Source organism: Mastigoproctus giganteus, chromosome 12 (assembly GCF_048544385.1).
Source record: "Mastigoproctus giganteus isolate SK-2022 chromosome 12, ASM4854438v1, whole genome shotgun sequence".
Lineage (NCBI taxonomy): Eukaryota > Metazoa > Arthropoda > Arachnida > Uropygi > Thelyphonidae > Mastigoproctus > Mastigoproctus giganteus.
Genome location: NC_143586.1, coordinates 67881495 through 67902381, shown reverse-complemented (window position 1 = coordinate 67902381; position 20887 = coordinate 67881495).

Below are 20887 nucleotides of genomic sequence, written 5' to 3'. Positions count from 1 at the left end.
ACTATGGTCTTGGTAATTTTTCTCTGGATGCCGTCTGGGTCTTCTTGTTGATCCGCTTCAATGCAGTGTTATCATAAGGTTCGAGTCAGTAGTTCTCCAGTCAGCTTTGTTTACTGCAAAGCGCTTAAGCATCTGTTTAGCTATTGGTGTTCTATAGAGAGATCGGTTGGTTTGGAAGGTAATCACACTGTGGTCAGACGTGGTCCAGGAGTCTTGGACTGTCCAGCCAGTGATGTGTCCTGCAAGGTTTCCGGTGGCAAGGGTGACGTCAATTGTTGCCTCCCACAGAGTGTTACAAAACGTAGGTAGGTGATGAGGCCTGTTTAAGACTGTCAAGGGAGAATTCGCCAGGAACTCCTCGAGACGCTGCCCATTTCCGGTGCCCCTTCTGTCCGGTGTTTGGCTGTGCCAAGCCGGAGAGCGGCAGTTTACATCCGCCCCTACCAAGATCCGTTGGCTTGGGAGATTGTCCAACACAACCTGGAGGTATCTCGTGGCAAATGTTATTTCTTCCCCCGGCCTACAATACAAGGCAATCGCGTAGAAGGATCCCAGGGGTGATATTATATGGGCACAAGCGGCTCAGCTCGTGCAGAGTTGTGTGATACAGGTGGCTGGATTGCGGATCACTGTGGCCGCTTTTGGGGTCTCATTTTCAGCCTGTATAATTTTATATGCTATTGGATAGCCCCTTAATTTTTTGGAGTGGGTGTAGGGTTCCTGCAACAAGAGGATGTCGGCATTTTCCTCGTCCGCTATTTTTCTGAGTTGTTCAGGCACTGCTCTGGCGTGGTTTGCGCCGCTTTGGTGTAGTATTAATAGCTTGGTTGTATTGAACTTTTTAAATTGTATTGCCATAATCAGTCCTCATTTCGTATAAACTCTTTATCTTGTTGTATGTCGGACATTTTGGGTCCTTGATGGAATGGGTGTGTTCAAGCTTTGAGGATTTACAATTCACACACAAACCGGTTCTTGCTCCTTGTTTGGTCAGCTGCTGTATTCATGCCCTTTGCTAGAGCAGTGTCCCCAAGTTGGTGTGATCTGAGTGCATGTATGGGAGGTGTGGCCATACCTGCAGCATTTATAGCATTTAGGCACGGTCACATGCTCCCTGAACCTGTGGCTACCCCACTCAATATAGAGTCTTGTCTGATGTTTTAGAATCTGCCAAGCGGCAGGAGCCAGTTCAACTATCCAGTTCTTTTCTCTGGATTTCGACTTTTTTTGAATATCTTGGTTGCACAAGATTTGTCATGTCTTGATTTATCCCTTGTAGATTACGAGTTACGACTTCCTCCGCAAGTTGGGCAGGTGTCACATCTTTGTTGACATCGAAAATTAAGATTGATGGGCCTCTTCTCTTGGGTGGCTCGGCAGTGATACCCAGTGTGGCTATCTTGGGGTTTTCCACGATATTCTTTACCCTCCCTTGACTCTGTTTCTATTATTACCCTACATTTCTCGTCTTTCGAATCGCTTTTATCTTTGTTGTCTTTAAATGATCCTTCAGTTTTTTTCATTAAGGTGGTTTTAAAATCCTCACTTGTTTGTGTTCCTTCTATCTCTGCTGGTCTGAGGACCACAAGGTTTGGTGTTCGAAGCAGCGGTTGTTTTCTAGGTTGTGGGACCTTTGGGTTTGACTCTTTGTTGTTTGGATTCCTCAGCGCTTGTGCATGTGTGGGAGTACGCTATGGAGACTGTGATGTAGGAAGATTCGGTATAGTGTCCAGCACCTTCTCAAGGATGGTGCTGGAAATACAAATACAAGAAATACTAGAAATACAAGTTCTGAAGATCAATTATTGAAGATCACCTTTAGAAAACAAATCAAGTTCACCACTGTCTCTGTCCATCACTTGGTAAAGCTGAAGGTTAATCCATTTCACAAACAAATACACCACTGTTCCCTTTCAGTTCAGATCAAACTCCACTTCGCCGACTAGGGATCCCAGTGGCCGTTCACCCCACGCCACGTGGAAGCGGGATTTTTGCAACCGCTCCGGTTGAGCCGAACAAAAAGCTTAAAATTTTTAAAGTTCATTAACTAGACACTTATTAAAGAGAGTCCAAGAAACGAATAGGAAGCGAACAGCTGATTACCTCATCTTTCCACCAATACTGTGGAATCTGAGTTTAGATCTGTGAATGGCCACAAACTGGAAACTGTTTCCATGATATGTAGAGGACTACACATCATCAATTTTCACGGAGCCCTTTCGATGACAAAAACAAAGGTAGTGAATAATCCAAGCCAGGCCATGCTACTTTAAAAAGACTTGGATCGATTACATATATTTTCCGGAAAACTGAAATTTAATGCTTATGTATTTGAGGATAAGAAAACCTGGAATCACGTGTAAGCTAGGGGAAGAGGAGCTAATAGTGGTTCAAGAAAATAAAATTGGGCGTTAAGATTCAGTTTCACATGGTATTTTTGATGCTATGGGAACCTGGTTTTTTTATTCCTTAGTTTGGCACCCTCACTCCACCAAGGCCCTCTTTGCTATCTGACTGCTTTAATGTTATCTTGCTCTCACAGAAGATTTCCCAGGCGCCTCCGTAGCCAGGTGGGAAGGAGCAGCAGCAGTGCATAGCACACGCTTCTTGATTAGACCGGGGTTCGAGCCCGTCACCACCAAATACGGAGGATGCGGAAAGGTCAGGGAATGACCACTGCATATCCCGGAGCAATATGGCCTTAGTTGCTAATGCTCCAAATAACAAACAAACAAAACAAACAGAAGATTTCCCAGGCAGTGAGGGTAATTTAATTTCCCTAATTAGTTCTTTAAATGAATAAGCAAAGAATAATTTTTATTTCATTGGCAGGTAGTGTGTGTATGTCTCTCTACAATTAACAAGACCCCAAGTATACAAACAAAACATGAAATTATTACAATAATTACAACCTAATTTGTTACAAAATTTCTTGATGCTTCTCTATTAGTGACATATACCAAAATTTATTTGATTTTTGTTATACCAACGTCTATCTCTATTCTAATTTTGACATGCTAGAAATACAATTCAGCTGTTGGTAATTCAAAAGAATAGCATATACATATGTGTACAGTTCTTTTCATCTACTTCATTAAACATTCTCTTCTCAATTTCACATTCCTTTTATAATCAATAACTGGATAACTTTCCTTAACAACAGAAATATACAGTGTGTATATATATATAGAATTGCAAAAAAGGATTAAAACTCTTCCTTTCTTATAACGTCATGTTCCTTAAATCTCTCAGTAATAGGATTTCACTAAAATATAACTCTGTAGTGAATTCTCCCTTCTGTCACATACACTTACTCTTCCCTTTTATATTTCCCTACCATTAGGAATGCACAAAATAACTCTCTCTCGCAACACGTAATAAATATCTTCTAAATTTCTTAGTAGGCTTTGACTTTACCTTCCTAATAGGCCATCATTTATGCTTAACTCTCTCTCTCTCTCTCTCTCTCTCTCTCTCTCTCTCTCTCTCTCTCTCTCTCTCCCACGTTCAGTTCATTACTTTGGGGGTTTACCCTCTTGTTTATTCCTTATTTTTTTGTACAGTTTAAGCAGACACTTACTTCGACACTTTCTTCTTGCGTCCTCAGAAAAGTCTCCGGCTCCTACTTCGAATGCAAGGGAGGGTCTCCTTCCGTGTTTTCATCACTCGTTACCCTCTGACATGGCTCCAGACGTCTGCAACTTCTGTAGTCAGTTTGCACCTGGCATCCTCGTTCTATATAACTACTGTCATCTTCCTTGTATGGCTTCCTTGTCAATCCGATTTCCCTTTCGTACTGTGAAAATTAAACATCAGGCTGGGCTTGGCTTGGCTTCTTTCCTCTGTAGTTCCACCTTTCCTTCTTCCTCGAGAGCACAGTACTGAGTCGGGACGATCAGCTCAGTCTTTTTCATATGACCGTTTTCTATCTACCGGATGACACTACGCTCGATTAGTGCCTTTACAAGTCGCCCTCGCTCCTGGTTTCTCACTGTTCCTTTTTCCCACATACTTTCTCTTCTCCCCTTCTCTTGTACAATCATAACAAATTTCCAGAAGATTCTCTTCTCCCTTATTCGCCAAAATTTGTCTCCGTTTGGTAGTACTTTTCCGTGGGTTCGCCCCTGTCCCATGGAAGCTCTTTTGTTTTCGTTTTTCCGTGTTGCCCACACTTCGCTCCGTGGAGGCAGACCAGGTACCCAGTAGTTGTAGTTTACTTTGGCAAGTCCTGCCACCTAGTTTCCTGAGATTTCAGTGGCTAGGACCTAAAAAAAAAAAAAAAAAAAAAAATTACGTTTGCGTGGGTTGATTGCTAGATTGAAGGACCGAAATGTGAGCGAACTTAATTTGGAACTATTAAATTTTGACCTGTGGAGTATACGCTGGCGAGCAGATAGAGAAGGAGAGAAGACTGAAGGGAGAAAGACAGAAGGAGTGGGGTTAATAGAGGAGACGACCCCATTATAAGTCAGTGGGGCTTGCCGATACCCCACCAGGAGGAAATCTGGGTTGGCGAGTAGGGGAGGAGGCAGAAGGGACCGCCGAGGGAGGGGAAACGAAAGATGCGTCCAGCAAGAGCGCCGGCACCAATTGCCATTATGGCTGGCATGTGCAGAAAGCTCTGCGGCCTCATTGGGCTGGTTGAAATTCAGCTGAGTAGAAAGTCACTCATGAGGCTGCGTCCCATCCGGGGGTGGTCCACATATCCGGTGTGCACTTTTCGTGGGTTAGATCCAGTTCGTGTGATCCTCTTATCGTGGGTTTTTTTTTCTTTTTTTTTTCTGAGGCAGTTAGTTGTTGGTTTGTATTGTTTGCTGTCATAGGTTATTCATTTCATGGTTGCTGCTGTTGTGGTGGTGGATGCGGAAGAGTCCGCCTTCTTGTGAAGAGGTCTTGCACATATTGAGTGAAGGCACTATAGGTATCTTTTTCAGTTAGTATCAGATATTCCTGGTCTCGTAGCATTATTTGGGTGGTCCCCCATTACCTGGGGACCCTCTCACGGCAGCCCCGCTAGTCTTATGTTTCGCTCTACTTTTCATTAATCTCCTAAATATAACCTTTCCATTCAATTTATGCATGAAATTAGTACTATTATTCACTCCCACTACTTAACTTCAATTCCATTCTTGGTTCTTCACGGGAATCCCACCCTTTTAGCTTCTTATCCTGGGGTTGTGGCCTTTTACTGCTTCCATTACAGCCTTTTCGAACCCTAGCCTATTACTTAGTCATTCTCTAAATTTCAGAAAATTTAAATTCATTTTCAAAAAAAAAAAAAAAATCTTAAATTTCCCCCTATACTTCTAAGATTATTATTATTGTGAGATTTGTAATATTATTATTTTTAAGATGGGTATCTTACAGCGCAGTGTAAACAGGCAGTTAGAAAGGTACATAGTTTCCTATCCATAAATTATAAGGCATTTACTGGTAGAGAGTCCTCCGTGACAGTATAGTGGTTTCACCTTTTTTTTTTTTTTTTTATGAAAACCCCAAACACGAAAGGTATCAAAACCTATAGTACTTAGTACCGTGCATGGGTTGAAGGAGAAGTATGGGGAGAGGGGGATGCCGGAAACTTTGCTCTAAAGACTAAACATGGGTTTCACCACTTCAAGCCTCCAATAAGCAAAGTGGTGGTATTTCACCGGTTGATGAAAGTCATCTACCACTCACTACTTGTCACTTGTATACGCCTCCGTAGCCAGGTGGGAAGGAGGAGCAGCAGTGCATAACACACTCTTCTTGATTAGACCGGGGTTCGAGCCCGTCACCACCAAATACGGAGGATGCGGAAAGGTCAGGGAATGACCACCGCATATCCTCGAGCAATATGGCCTTAGTTGTTAATGCTCCTAAAAAAACCAAATAACAAATAGCCTCCGTAGCCAGGTGGGCAGGAGCAGCAGTGCTTAGCACACGCTTCTTGATTTAGACCGGGTTCGAGCCCGTGACTGCGGGAAGGTTAGGGAATGACCACCGCATATCCTCGGAGCAATATGGCCTTAGTTGCTAATGATCCAAATAACAAACAAACTTGTCACTTGTTTGTAGAAGTCCGGGTTCGGAATCAGTCTATGATTAGAGGAGTTTCTAAAGGCCTTTTTTTTTTTTTTTTTTTTTTTATTTCGGAGCTGTAGTTAGCCGAATTCGGACAGAAAGGGTTTAGGGTTAGTATGCGCAGGAATGAAATGTTCTCGGTTTACACATAAAAGTGTCGTTGCCTTTTTTTTTTTTTTTTTTTGTTATAAATCATGAATTATTACTATTTGCCAAACACTCCTAAAATGTAACGCACTGCATACATTAATCAACTTGTTTTCTACACTGTTCACCATCCTGTGAGTTGTATAGAAAATTATCATTTATATTACCATACGTAAACAATAGCAAAATGAATAGGATATTGATTTCTCACAACTGCTACGTCACAGTGACAGAAAGTTAGTTATTTCTTGGCATTAGTGGAAGTATTAATAAAACTTGAACTAAAATCTCTTTATATTTATTAAAATCTTACCTTGCTTTGAGCCACGATAGCTAAACAACCATACGTTGATAACCCAATTTGATTACGCACTTTCCGTTCAGTTTACCCACTGAGATGATCTCTGAAAGGAATGTACTCAATTTAGAAACACCTCGTACAAGCGCCCGCAAGAACGATGCACTTTGTCAACGATACGCCAGGCAGAAAATTACAGTTGCTGTAATCATTCATGCTCAGTCAAAACAGCAGTGTTTTAACGGCTTCGTTGACAACGAGTGAAGAAATCAAACTGCTGCCGGCAGGATTTTTAAGACTTGTAAGCGAAACATGATAGCGAAGCAATAAGTTTGTGGTGTACCGTCGAAACCTCATTCCGGAGGCAAGATTTTTACCCCAAGAAAAACGACGTCATGTTGAAGAAGTCCTCAATCTGTTTTAAGTACACTTTTTCACCCTCTCCAAGCTTTTCCACCACCAAATACTTTTATATAGTGCAGGATAGTGATAATCTTTTATTTAACATGCTATGAATTTTCTCTACTGTTTTACATGAACAGGCAATAACATAAAGATTTGTGTTGGATTTTTCTCGCTCTATGGGGGTACTCCATTTGAAATTACAAGAACATTTCTCGACGCTGATAAAGTGCCTGTACTACAATTTTTAATAATATTGCGTGAAAACTGCTTAAATACCCGACATCTACCAATTAACACATCCTAAATATTACTGCGATAAAATTACTTGAACTATTTACACAATAGTTATTTTGAAAATGTAGTCAGTTTAATTCTGAATCCCACGATCATCTCATTTCTAAGAAAGAGAGAGAGAGAGAGAGAGAGAGAGATAATCTTTAATGCCCTTCACGGCCAAAAAGCCAGGTGTTTACATTTGTACAACTTCCCGAAACTTCCGGGAAAATAGAACAATTAATTTACAAAAACAGGTAATTTTACAAAAGAAAACATATTTTATACAAAGGAGAGAACTCCTTACGAGAGTTAGGTCTGATTGAGCTGACTTAACATCGAGATAAGAGCACCAGCTCAATCAGACAGGAACAGATGCAAGGTACACATGTCAATGCAGATTAGTCCTACTAGACATAATTTTTTTCCTGTAAGTCCGGTCAATAGCGAATTTGTTCAGGTCGGCGTCAAGTGCCTGGGTTTGCTTGAACATCTGCTGAGGAAGGAACCTGTCCGAGAGATGGAGTCGCGCTGAATGCGAGTAGAGCTCGGGATTGGCCCTAAGGGCAGCAGGGGGGATCCTCCAGCCACAGGTATCCCAGAACGAAGGTGTTGCGATTATGCCTGTTATCATCTTGACTGTTGCTAGGAGGCGTTGGTCTTCGACTAAGGTGGGAAGCCGTGGAATCCCGAGAGAGTTGGCAAGCTGCGTGGTGTGAATCAGAGCTGGAAGGTTGTGCTTCCTGTTGGCCCACTTTAGGAGCCAGAATTCTGTGGCAAAGAGTGGTTTCTTTATTGATGGTGCCGCTGACGCCCAAATTTCAGCAGCATAGAGTAAAGGTGGAAAGATGATTGCTCTTATGTACCTCACGGTTGTCTTTTTATCTCTGATATGAAGGAGATGCTGTTTTGCTATCCACCGGAGTCTTGAAGCACGTGTGAGGAGCATGTCTATGTGGGCGTTGAATCGAAGTTTGGAGTCGAATACAACGCCCAGATCACGATGGCTGGATGCAATTGGGATGAGGATGTTGCCGACCGAAGGCTGGAGAGAAGAAGGAGTTTGCTTCAATGAATACACCATGAATTCGGACTTAGCAGGATTGATCTTGAGCCCGAACTGGCAGAGGTAAGATGTGACTGCAGTGAGAGTGTTGTTAATTTCCGTTTTTACCAGATCAAGGTCTTGACCAGGGATGATGGGAGTCAGTATCTTGATATCATCTGCATAGCTCAGTAGACATCGAGAATGTGCAACCAGTGGGAAGATAATAGATGAGAACAGAAGGCCGGAAAGGACCCCTCCTTGTGGGACTCCTGCGGTGACGGATCTAGTAAGGGTGCGATCTCCTGTATGAAGCTTTATAACTCTGTTATTCAGAAGAGAGGAGAGAAAGCATAATATGTTCCCTGTGATCTGGAAGTGGCATTCCAGGAGAGTGAGTAGTTGGTTTACTTGGACGGCATCAAATGCAGCCTCAATGTCTAAGTAAGTCACAGCTAGTTCGTGCCTTTTCTCGAATGCTGACAAGATAGTATTCGTTGTGGCTAGCAGATTTGTGATCGTTGATCTGTTTGGAAGGGAGTAGTGAATTTGGGCTGGATTACTGGGCATGATCTGCTTGGTGAGGATCGGGAGTAAGGTCTTCTCCAGGAGCTTCAGCAGGCTGGAGGAGTTGGAGATGGGTCGGAAATGTTTAGGTTTCGATGGCGACTGAACTTTGGCTAAAGGTTTGATAAGATAGTTTTCCCATTGCTGTGGGAAAATCTGGTTCGAGAGTAACTGGTTGAAAATAATTAAAAGTGGCTGAATAATGTACGGACTTAGGCATTTGAGCATGAATTGGGGAACTCCATCATCACCAGCGGTTGACGAGGCAGGTAGAGAATTGATGGCGACGATCAGCTGTTGTTTTGTGATCTGAATGGTGCTCAACACTTCTTGCTGGGTGGGCTCTGTTAGTAGAGCCAGATCTGAGTTTGGCATAGGATTACGATTAAATCTTGTGACGAAATCGAGCCACAATTCAGGATCAAATTGCAGAGGAAAATGAAGGTTCACTTTCTTGTATGGAATTTTTCCTTTAGCCAGATCTCGGTTAACATATAATTTGATTGCCTCAGATTTCATGCGATTAAATTGAGCCCGTGCCCTAGAATAAACGATGCGATCATTGACATTTTGCGACTGTTTCCATGTGCGATGGAGCTGTTGCTTCAGCTGGAAACTCATTTTGAGTTCTGAATTCCACCAAAGTCTTGTATATGGACTGATTGTGATTTTTTTAGAGGCGGCATATTTGGCAACCGTGTTGATCCAGTTTGTGAGAATGTTCACAGCTATTTCTGGGTCACAAGTCTCTAAGGCCACCCAGGGAATGAGAGAGGCGGCTCTGATGCACTTATCTACGTCAAGTAAGTTGGGGCTAGTGATGTCAACCTTTTTTGTTGTCCTTCTGGTTTCTAATTTGGGGGCTGGCAGATATGCAGTCACATGTATTGGGACATGATCAGAGTCGAATGACGTTTCTGCAATGTAATCAAGGGTGCAAGGGATAGAGGCTAGAACTAGATCTAAGAGGTTATTCCCCCTGGTTGGAGCTTCATTAATAAGTTGTAGATCAGCACATCTCAAGTGTGCCAGAAGATCCTTTTTCATATTAGATAGCTGAGGAGGTAAATTGAAATCACCACAAACTACGTGAGAGGCTGTGGGATGCAGCTGATTGATTATCCAGTTGGAAACTTCAAGGATGATTTGCGGGGAAGGCGTTGGAGGTATGTACACCACACAGAGGTCAAACGTCACGAAGTTGTATCTTAACGTAACGAGGATTGCTTCATAGTTAGGGGAGTTACTGGATTTATTATCCAATAGCTTGAAAGTGGATTTCTTGTAAAATATTGCGACGCCTCCACCCTTGCGTGCAATCCGAGATGTGAATACGACCCCATAATCAGCTGGGGCAGCTGCTGCTAGGAATTCTTCATCGTCATTGAGCCAGGTTTCGGTGATGGCGAGCAGGTCAAAATATCCGGGGAGCAGAATTTGCTCCATAGTGTCAAGCTTGTTCCTAAGACTACGCACATTCTGATAAAATATGGTGCAGGCAGGTACTGTAGGTACTTTGATATGGACAGGTGGTCTCTGACATCGCACGACTCGATTCAGCGGGGTGTGTCTAGGACTGATGAGCACAGGGATCGGCATATTGGTGTTCCGTGTCTGTGGTTCTAGTTGCGGTAACGAGATCTGGGATTGCTATGAATCAGGGTACCATTGGTGGGAGTCCTTTCCATTACTTCTATATCGCTGCCCTTTATGCCCGAGATATGGCATAACAAGAGCTCCAGCAGGCCAGATTTCAGGATTGAAGAGTGCTTCAAAATCTGCATCAGCCACATCGATCTTAAAGGAGGCGTAGGTGGGATATTTTGTGGATAGCTTGGTGACTCTACCATTCATTTTGAAAGCAGCAAGAAGGTGTTCCACATCATCAGCTGTGGTAGCAGGGGAGAGCCTACTAATGAAGACATTACGGATCCGCTTGCTCATCATTCCAGTGTTCGCAATTTGCATCTTGCTGAAGTGCAAATTGGTTCCAATAACTTTAGGATTGGGGCTCAGTTCCTTAACAGTTGGATTACGGGTCAGTGTTTGTTCTTTTGTTCGTTGGCTTGCAATCATTGCATATGTTGTAGTGTCTCTATGGGTCTTTACATTAGATGCAATCGTAGTCCCTGCATAATGGTTACCTCTCACGTTGTTTGAAGCGGAACTACAATTGCGATGTACTTCAGCAGCCAAAGCATTATCCGGTTTTGAGCGCGAGGACCCCATATGTGAGTTTTGTGATCGCGAATAGGTGCGATTTGGCCGATTCTGCTCCTGATGAATTCTTTGGGTCTTCTGTGAGGCAGTATTTCCTGAGTATCCGTTGGCATCTGCTGTGATTTCAATATATACTGGTCTAGTGCTACGTTCAGGGCACACAACTTCAGACTCACATGTTGTAAGAATGGGGGCTGGAGAGGGGTCAAGTGGTAATAAAGATGGGGTGGTTTGGGTAGGAGCTCTCGGTTTCGCGTGAAAGTGTTCGTCCGGAGGCTGCTGCTCATGATGGTTAGTTTGAACAGCAAGGAAAGTTAAAGTTAACCGTTCATTAATCAGCAAATGAGACATTTATGTGCTAAAACGTTACCTTTGTCTGTGAAGATACGTGCATTTCATGAAACTACTAACTTGATCAAACTGAATTGCCAGGAAATGGCTGGTGATTGCTTATGAATGATTGCTCTCTCTCTCCCTCTCTCTCTCCCGGTTGCATAACGTGTTTTGGTCTCCCAGCAGCTAGCCATGTGTCATCAGTTATATGCTGTTCAATAGCAGACATAAGTCATGCCATCATCCAGGGGAAAAAAATTCATTTTTTGTCTTTCTCATAATCGTTAATATGGCTTACTTGTGCCTTCTGTCAAATATAAATTGATTTTCTTTTATTTTGGGTTTTTTTTATATTTTTACTGTGTAAAAATATAAAATTTTACAGTAAAAATTTTATATTTTTACTGTTAAAAATTATTATTATAAAAGCTCTCTCTCTCTCTCTCGTGAACTCTGGTTTTATGTGACATTCCCCTGAATGTATTGTACTTCCTGCACAATGCCCACCCTCTTGTGGACAGTGCAGGAAGTGGACATGTTTATTCTGAGTGCCCGAATCGTGTTTAGGCTCCTACGTAGGTGTATTGTAAATATAAGCTCAAGAATTTTTAGTACTCGGTTCAGGTGATTGATTGTCCTGAGGTTCCACCATGAGACGCGATGCATGCGTGACACCGACGCAGCATGGATTGGCGGACATGGTCGAACACACCTGGGAGTTTCTTTGACAGTAGCAGCAGCGCAAACGAGTCTCGCCACAAGATCCATTTCCATCTCCACAGGCGATTCATACACGATAGATTTGAGGGTCCCCCACAGAAAGAAATCAAATGCTCGATAAATCAGGTGAGCGTGGGGGCCAGGCATCGGGTCCACCACGGCCAATCCATCGACGCCCAAAACGCCAGTTCAAATGGTCACGAACACACTTTCCATAATGGGCAGGCGCCCCATCATGTTGAAACCAAATGTTGCGTCTCACAATTGTTGGAACATCGTCAAGTAACCCTGTTAGAACTTGTTCAAGAAAGATCCGATATTTAGCGGAGTTCATGCGGGATGGTAACAGGTATGGGCCGACTAAGCAGTCACCGACCATACCTGCCCACACATTTATTGCGAAGCGATGTTGTGCCGCATGGGGGCGCACACCGTGTGGGTTGTCGTGAGCCCACACATGAGAATTGTGCTGATTGAATAAGCCTTCCCGAGTGATAAGCCTCATCCGTGAACAAAACATAGCATGGAAAATTCAAGTCTTGAACACTTTCTTGGAGAAACCACTGCACAAAAGCCACACGTGCAGGATGATGTTGGGGGAGCAGTAACTGACCCTTTGGAGACGAAAGGGGTGTAAGGAATCGTCGTGCCAGACACGCTGTACACTGTAACGAGACACTCCTAAGGCAGAGGCAACGGCACGTGTGCTGGTAGTAGGATTATTCTGGACGGCATTCAACACACTTTCTTCCATGGCGGGAGTTCGCGTCGAACGTGGTCTGCCCGCACTACTCCTGTTACCTCTAGATGACCCATAATCGCACAAATTTTGATGCACACGCGCAAACAAACGGTGGTCCGGTACATGTCTGTCTGGGAAGCGTTCTCCATAAATTCGTTGAGCGGCTCGTGCATTGCCCTCTGCTAATCCATACACTAGGTGCATGTCTGCCAGCTCACAGTTCGTATATCGATGCATGCTCTTCGTGCGGCAACTACTGCTTGAATGTGTAAACTAGAAATTTTCCTACTCGCGAACTGATGAACAGCGCCGTGTACCGACTTACGGTGACGTTTCCGTTTATGGGTTCCTATGCGATTCACATTCCTTTAGAATGTTACCTACCTGCCCTAAACGTTTATACCAATATTTTTGAGACACCCTGTAGAATAGATGTGCGGAAATTTGCCTTTGGCCAGCGGGTAGTTGATTGGTAGAACAGGCTTCCATCTTTTGTTGTGGAAGCTAATAGCCTAAATAAATTTAAGGCTGAGCTGGACAGGCATTTGGAACGAATGGAGGGATGAAATGGAGGGTTTTTTTTTTTTTTTTTTTTTGGCTGATGCTGCATAAGCTTGCTTTCTTGCATCGTATTCCTCTACTAATGCTAATCTCTTATTATGTGGTACACGTGATCAGATGAGATGCTATAGACGCTTGTAATGTACCAAACTGTCACGTCGATCACTCGTCACCAGATCGTGCACACTGTCAACAACTTCTGGAGTGATGGGCATTGCAGGTCTTCCACAGCGTGGGTCATCTTCCAGGCTTTTCGTCCCTCATTTAAATTCTGCTGCCCACTTCTTAACCATGTGACAGGAAGGAACATCTCCCAATGTCGTAACCATATCCTCGAATTGCCTTCGGCGTTAGTCCTTTTTTCTCATATATTGGATGACTGCAATGTGACTGATTTTGTCCATCTTTCCCATTCACACAACTTAGTTGACGTCAGAACTTGTATTTAGAAAAACCACGTTATTGACTCCAGGACATGTGATTAAAAAATACGTTATTGAAACTGCATGAAACTATTTGAAGTGTTTACATTAAGCACAGGAATTTTTTTACACTGTACCACTAGCATTTCATACTCAGGCCACTAACTTTTGAAAACCCCCTGCTTAGTCAGAGGAGTTTGCATTAATTGTTTTGACATATTGTTTGACAAGCGGCACCCGTGGTTTCCCACAACTCCGCGCTTGTTTCTCTGTGAAGGGTAATTATGACAGTGAATACAATCATTAACCATATTTAGCAGTCACGCACACTTGAATCACGGTCCACTGAAAGTGCATGTGCTTTTGCAGCCTCACGCTTGACCAATTGCCAACGTCACGGCTGAAAGTGTTCTTTTTATACTCCGGCACGACCAGCAGGTCAGAGAAGTTTAGTGCAGTAGTAACACGAGATTGAACCACGGTCCACTCAAAGAACGTGTTCTACTACACTCTTGCTCTAGCCATTCGGCTAAGCCAGGCCTTAATAACGTGAGGATTGTTATTTTTTTTATTTTTTATTCCAGCATGGTCGAGTTAGTCCGTCGCGGATGCAAGTGTGCTTGGATTTATATTCTGGAAATTCGGTTTTTTCATCAATCAAACTGGTGAACTGAAGAATACCCGCAATTAAAGACACGGTATGCTATCGCGGCATAATATTAGTTTCTTTGGCAGATAACTTATCCTAACCTAATCCGGCGGTACTCGTTCCAACAGTTGAATACCACTGTTTTTCTTTTTTTTGTTTTCCCGATGTAAATAAGTGGTCACCCACCTGAAAACATTCATCTTGTATGCTGGAATAACCGTCAAGGACGCGGTCGCCATAGCCGATTCGTTTATCTGAGGCGATCGCTAAGCCTTTATAAGATGAGCAAAGATGCCAAACAGCAGTCACAATTGTCTCATTCACTAAATGTCAAAATTCCATGAGTCTTCGGTGACCAGTGCTGTGTACCATAAGGCTTGTCACGGCTGTTAACTTATTGAAACGGCAGTTTAATATTCTGTTAGATGTCAGCCTTAATAATGTGGCAGCGTAGTTCCTAATAGCATCCTACTCTGTGCTTCAGGAAACTTTACATTTCGTTGAACTTACAGTAAATAAGCCTGTGTAAACAATGAATTGACGTTACTCCTGCTGTTTCAACATGCACAAAACATTCTGCTTGTCACAATATACACATTAGTACAAAGCAAAATGCACTTTCATACATAATTCGAATACGCAAGAAATGATTGCTCTATCGCAACGATTGCAACACCGCAGTCTAGAATTTCCATCTAGACGCTAGAAACTGTTATTGACTTTTTTCACACCATAGCTGAGTTATTCAGTCTCGAAGTGGGTAGCTTTCATGAATGTTTTTCTCCCTCAAACTTGTTTTTCATCCCACCAAATGAGAAACCGACCTTAAAGTACACTGACACGATAAAATGCCTTTGTAATATTCCAAATAAGCGATATAATTATGCAGCATCTGTAATCTCGAGTGTGATTTACTGCTTCAGCATCAGTCAGACAAGTTTCTTGAAACAAAACGCATGCTTATCATACAGGATATGTTCTGAGGATTGGAATTGAGAACATTACAGGGTAATGGTAGACAATACTGCTTTAATTCTGTCCTTATTATATATGGAATACTCCAGTTTTATCTTAATTAAGCTATGGAAGCTACGATTTTCAGTGGGGTTCCCCCCTAGTCACGGAAACCTTCTTACGCGTAATAGTTGTTTACACTATCGACTGAATAACAATAATGAAGGCGGAGCGAAACTCGATATTAAGGCGGTATTCCGTAGAATTTTCCTCCCACCTTCATTATGAAATGGTGTTTACTTAAGACGACATTGTACTCTTATGATTGTGGCGTATGTTAAGAAGACAACAACGGCTGTGGTTTTCAAATCCCAAATGGGTATTTGCGGGAGAAAGTTTATAATAAGTTTTTACTTATCGAAATATTTCGCAATTTACTATTTATATTATATTTTTATTTTGATTATTCAGATATTTACCAACTCTACCAATCTGTACATTTACACACAATTTAAACTGATATTTTATCAAATTTCATTCAGAACTCATTACAAAGATATACCGAAATATCAGTTTGTGATCATTCACCCCATCCCATCTCATATAGCTGTTGTTTCACCAAAAACTACAACCATTACCAATAATTGCCTGAAATGATATCCCACTTTCCTCAATTAGTTTAGAATGAATGCTGAAAATATTCTGACTCATACAAATCTGTCCATACAAATGTAACTAAATTGTGAAGTGATGCTAAAGCATCACTTCACAATTTAGTTAGATTTGTATGGACAGATTGTTTACATTTCGGACTTTCTCCATAGCTTGTATATACACTAAGTGGACACTTTATTAGGTACACCTATTTAATAGCGAGTGATATCCCTTTCAGCCATAAGAACAGTCTAGATTCGTCGTGGTATGAACTCAGTGAGCTGTAGAAAGCGTTCTACTGGAGCTCTGGTGCATGCTGACTCAATTGCTTCCCACAGTTATTGCAAATTGCAGATCTCTGCTCTTCCGAGTAGAGGTCTGCAAATTTGCAGTAGCAGGATGGTTGCAGAGCTCATTCCGCCTCATCTCAGAGATGTTCAATTGAATTGCGATCTGGTGACTTAGGCCATCGCAGTTCTGTACAGTTCTGGTCCTGTAACAGGGTGCATTATCCTTTTGGAAGAACCTATTTGCAGATGGATATACTGCAGCCATGAAAGGATGCGTCTGGTCGGTAGCAACTTCCAGATAACCTGTATCGACAAATCGATCACAGAATACATGCAATATACAGACATAATATATACGGCGCAATATGGCCTAAGTCGAAAACCATACAACAAACAAATAAAAAAATAATAAAAAATAAAAAAAACGAACAAAAATAACTTGTAACGTCCAAATGTTGCTCCACTGGTGCCAGGGCTCCCAGTGTGCACCACGAAAATACTCTCCACACCATTCCATTACACTACCACCACTAACTGGCATCGTTGACACCTGACAGGATGGCTCCATGAATTTATGCTGCATAAGCTTTGAGACTGCGTGCATACAGGATTCAGCTTGTACAGACTCTGAAACTCAACGATCGAATGCAACGCTATACATTTTCCATGGACATGATGAAACGGTTGGTCGAGAACTATGAATTCGTAAGATGTGTAATATTCATTGATGAGGCTACTTCTATGTCTCAGGAAGAGTCGCTCACCACAAATTTTTATCTTTATTTCTCCTAGGAGACAGCTGGTCACAGCCATTGACTAGAGGGTGTAGATACATATTATGTTATGCAACAGAGAATAATATTATATACAATTTTACATGAATAGGCTTCCGTAGCCGAGTGGGCAAGAGCGGGAGTGCAGTAGCACACGCTCTTTGAGTAGACCGGGGTTCAAGCCCCTGACTGCTGAATACGGTCGATCTGCCAACCCGCACTGGACCAGCGTGGCAGATTATGGTCCATTTCCCTCAGCATGAAAAGTTGAGGAGGCTTCCATCCTGCAGTGGGTTGATAAGGGCTGCACTTTTTTACATGAATAGTCACATTATAGCCATAGCAGCTTATGTGCCATTAAGCCTCCATAACAACAACAATTTTACATTATATATAACACTCGTTACTAAATTATACAATACATGTAGTACTTATTATCAGAATTATACAATACATTAATAACTTGTAATCTGCTTAAGACTTAATAAATAAACGAAAAAAAATTTATACTGCTGCGTTTAAAGCCATATTTACATCACCATATTTACATTAGCACAGATATTCACAGCACAACAGTATACAGAATACAATATAAAACAGTGTAAAAGCGTAAAAGTTCATTTTTACGGTTTTCAGCAGTCTGTTTCTTCTGTGGGAGTAGAGTGGAGGAGGTAAGACATATCAGGGAGAGTGTTTCCAGATGAGGTCGGGATTCCTGTCAGCTACTGTATCGAGGTTCTTAGTGCTATTTATTTTTTCTTACATCTGTATGTGCAGGTAGCAGTTTTCGAGAACTTTTCTGTGTGTTTTGCTTGTGCAGAGTTTTTCAGGGTTGATTTTTAGGGTATTAAACAGCTTTAGTGTTTGCTGGAAATAATCTTCCCAGACTATCCAACTGCGTAAATGCGGGCTTCAGTTGTTGTTCCTTACCTGCAACTCGTCTTTGTTTTTCTCCGGGTGCTACTATCCACTCTCGGGCTTTCGGAGAATCCAGCCGTCCCGATAAGATCTGAGCAAGTGTCATTATATTCTTTGTAGTTATCGTTTGTCTCTAGGGCGTGACTTCTAAATTGGAGTATAGTATACCTCTTGATATGGTAAAAGGCTTAGCTGAAATTCTGTTCAGCCATCTTAAGAGTCAGTATTCTATTCCTAGAAAAGCCTTGATAGTGCTTTCGGGAGCTGAAGACCAGATTTGTGACGCATATAGAGGAATAGGGATAACACATCTATTGATATACTGAATCATTAAATTGGGGTTTCTAATACCGGTGAGCTCCTGCCTGGTTGTCCAGAGCGCCGCGTATGTTTTCCTACGGATGTAAGCATAGTGCAGAAGGAAGTTCAGTCCTTCGTCTCACTTTAGTAACTGGGGCTCCAAAAAATCCTCATGCTCAAGAAATGAGCCGTGACAGCCCAAAAATAAACGTGATTTGCGGACTTTGCACGACTATGTAGAACCATTTTTCTTTAATGAAATCTATTATTAACAAAAAGAATTCCCACAGATGTAGAATCGCGTTGTTCCACAGTTTGCTAACCTAGATGAAGTGATTTTCCAGTTAGATGGTGCTCCCTACATTGGGCAAAAGAGGTTCGAGATTACTTTAATGCAACATTTCCATGTCGTGGGATTCAATCCCTCGCTCTCCTAATTAATTCCACTTGACTACTTCATGTGGGTATATGTCAAATAAACTAATAATAATAACACCAATGCATGCCCTAGCGAACGAGAGAGAGCTAGAGAATCGCCTTAATATTCTCCAGATGAAAAGAGAGGTTTATATTAAAGCGACCATAAACTGTAGGATATGTTCTCAATAAATAAAGCAAATACTTATTCTCATTGATACATCCGATGACACATGTCGACGATGCCACCTGACCTCAGAAACGATCGAAAACATCACCGCGGGATGCAAGGTGATCACCCAGATTGAGTACACTCGTAGACACGACCAGGTAGCCAGGATAATACATCAGAAGCTAGCAAGGAAATACCAGTTGATCAGAGAACGTGTACCCTACTACAAAGTACGAAGCACCGGCAGTACTGGAGATCCCAACCCACAAGCTGTGCTGGGACCGCGCCATAATAACGGATAAGACAATCCCGCACAACAGAACGGATATAACCCTTGTGGACAAGAAAGAAAAGGCTACCTATCTGATTGACATAGCGATACCCAACACTGGCAACCTGCAGAAAACCCATGGGGAAAAATCAGGAAGTACACCAACCTAAGACAGGAGATCAAAGAAATGTGGCATATGCAACAAGTAACGACCATTCCGATCATCTTGTCAACCACCGGTATGGTGCCGAAGACCCTACATAACAGCCTAGCAGCAATAGGTCACCCAGCGAACACCTACAAGGAACTCCAGAATGTCGCAATTCTGAACACCTGTGGGATAGTCAGAGAGTTCCTTGACCAACAGTAACACCAGACATAACAAAAACCACCCTGTGTACTTGGTAGCAATATCCTTCACGATGTGGAACCCCAATCGGGAAATAATAATAATGCGTTACATTTTCAAGTGTGTTTGATTATCAAATAACGTACCTCTGTGATTAAAAACATTCAAACCTGCGATGACGAACTAATGACAACAACAAAGTGCTCCTTAGAAACTTTCAAATATTGTTACCTTTTTGTGATTTCGATAGACTGTTTACTTACCTTAGTTATTTTTGTACTATCGCATGCGAAAATTCCTAAATATTTATTTCAAGTACTTTTGGCACAGAGGTCGATCCTGTACTGTATTGTACTGTACTTCAGAATTGTTTACGAAAATTTCCCCACGTGATTGTCGCCGGATGGGTATCCATGTGGTGAGATTTGTATGACATTTTATGTCCGGGTGAGGAGAGGGGGATGGAAACAAGTACGTTGGATATGAGTTAGCCTACTGACATGATGTTTGATGTAAAGGTCCAGGAGACTATTCTTCCCCAAATATTATTTTGAGGAGAGTATTCTAAGTCAACAAATTTTTAAAAAAATATCAAGACTTCTGTTCTAAATATAGAAGTAAAAGCTATATCGATACCGAATTTCAACGTGCCTTGTTGGTCCTTGGGTTATTTTAAGTCCAATTCTGATTGCACATCCTGGTTCCCCCTACATAAATCTATACACATATAAATGCAAGTATCTTTTGGATGTAGGAGGGAATGGGAACTGATGGGGAAAGGTCTGTGAATTCGATTCCACTTTCCCTCACGGTTAATTCCCGAACGTCCGAAAGATAGTTGCATTTATACATATATAAATTTATGCAGAGAGGATCGGGATATGGAATCATGATTGGACCTAAAATCTCCCAAGGTAGCAACAAGATACGCTAAAATTTTGATAACATTCCGACCTTATATGCAGAAACAAGGGTGAGAGAACCATGGAATAGTAATTATTCTTAAAAGCTTTCCAGGGATAAACAGGAAATCGGCTGAAATTTTGCGTACTTACTCTCTTCTCGAGTAACGCTCGAAAATCTGAAACTAATATTGATTTCTATACAGAGGAGTTGGGGAAAAAACTGGAGCCGTCAAATCAGGATTGACACTAAAACGTTTCTAGGAACAAACTGTAAAAATCTGGTGTAGATCTGACGTCTTGTTGAATAATGCCCAGACATCCAAAACACATTTCCACTTATGTATATACTAAGTGGTCGCTTTATTAGTACACCTATCTGATAGCAAGTAAGTCCCCTTTTAAGCCTCAGAACAGCCTAGATTTACCATGCCATGGATTC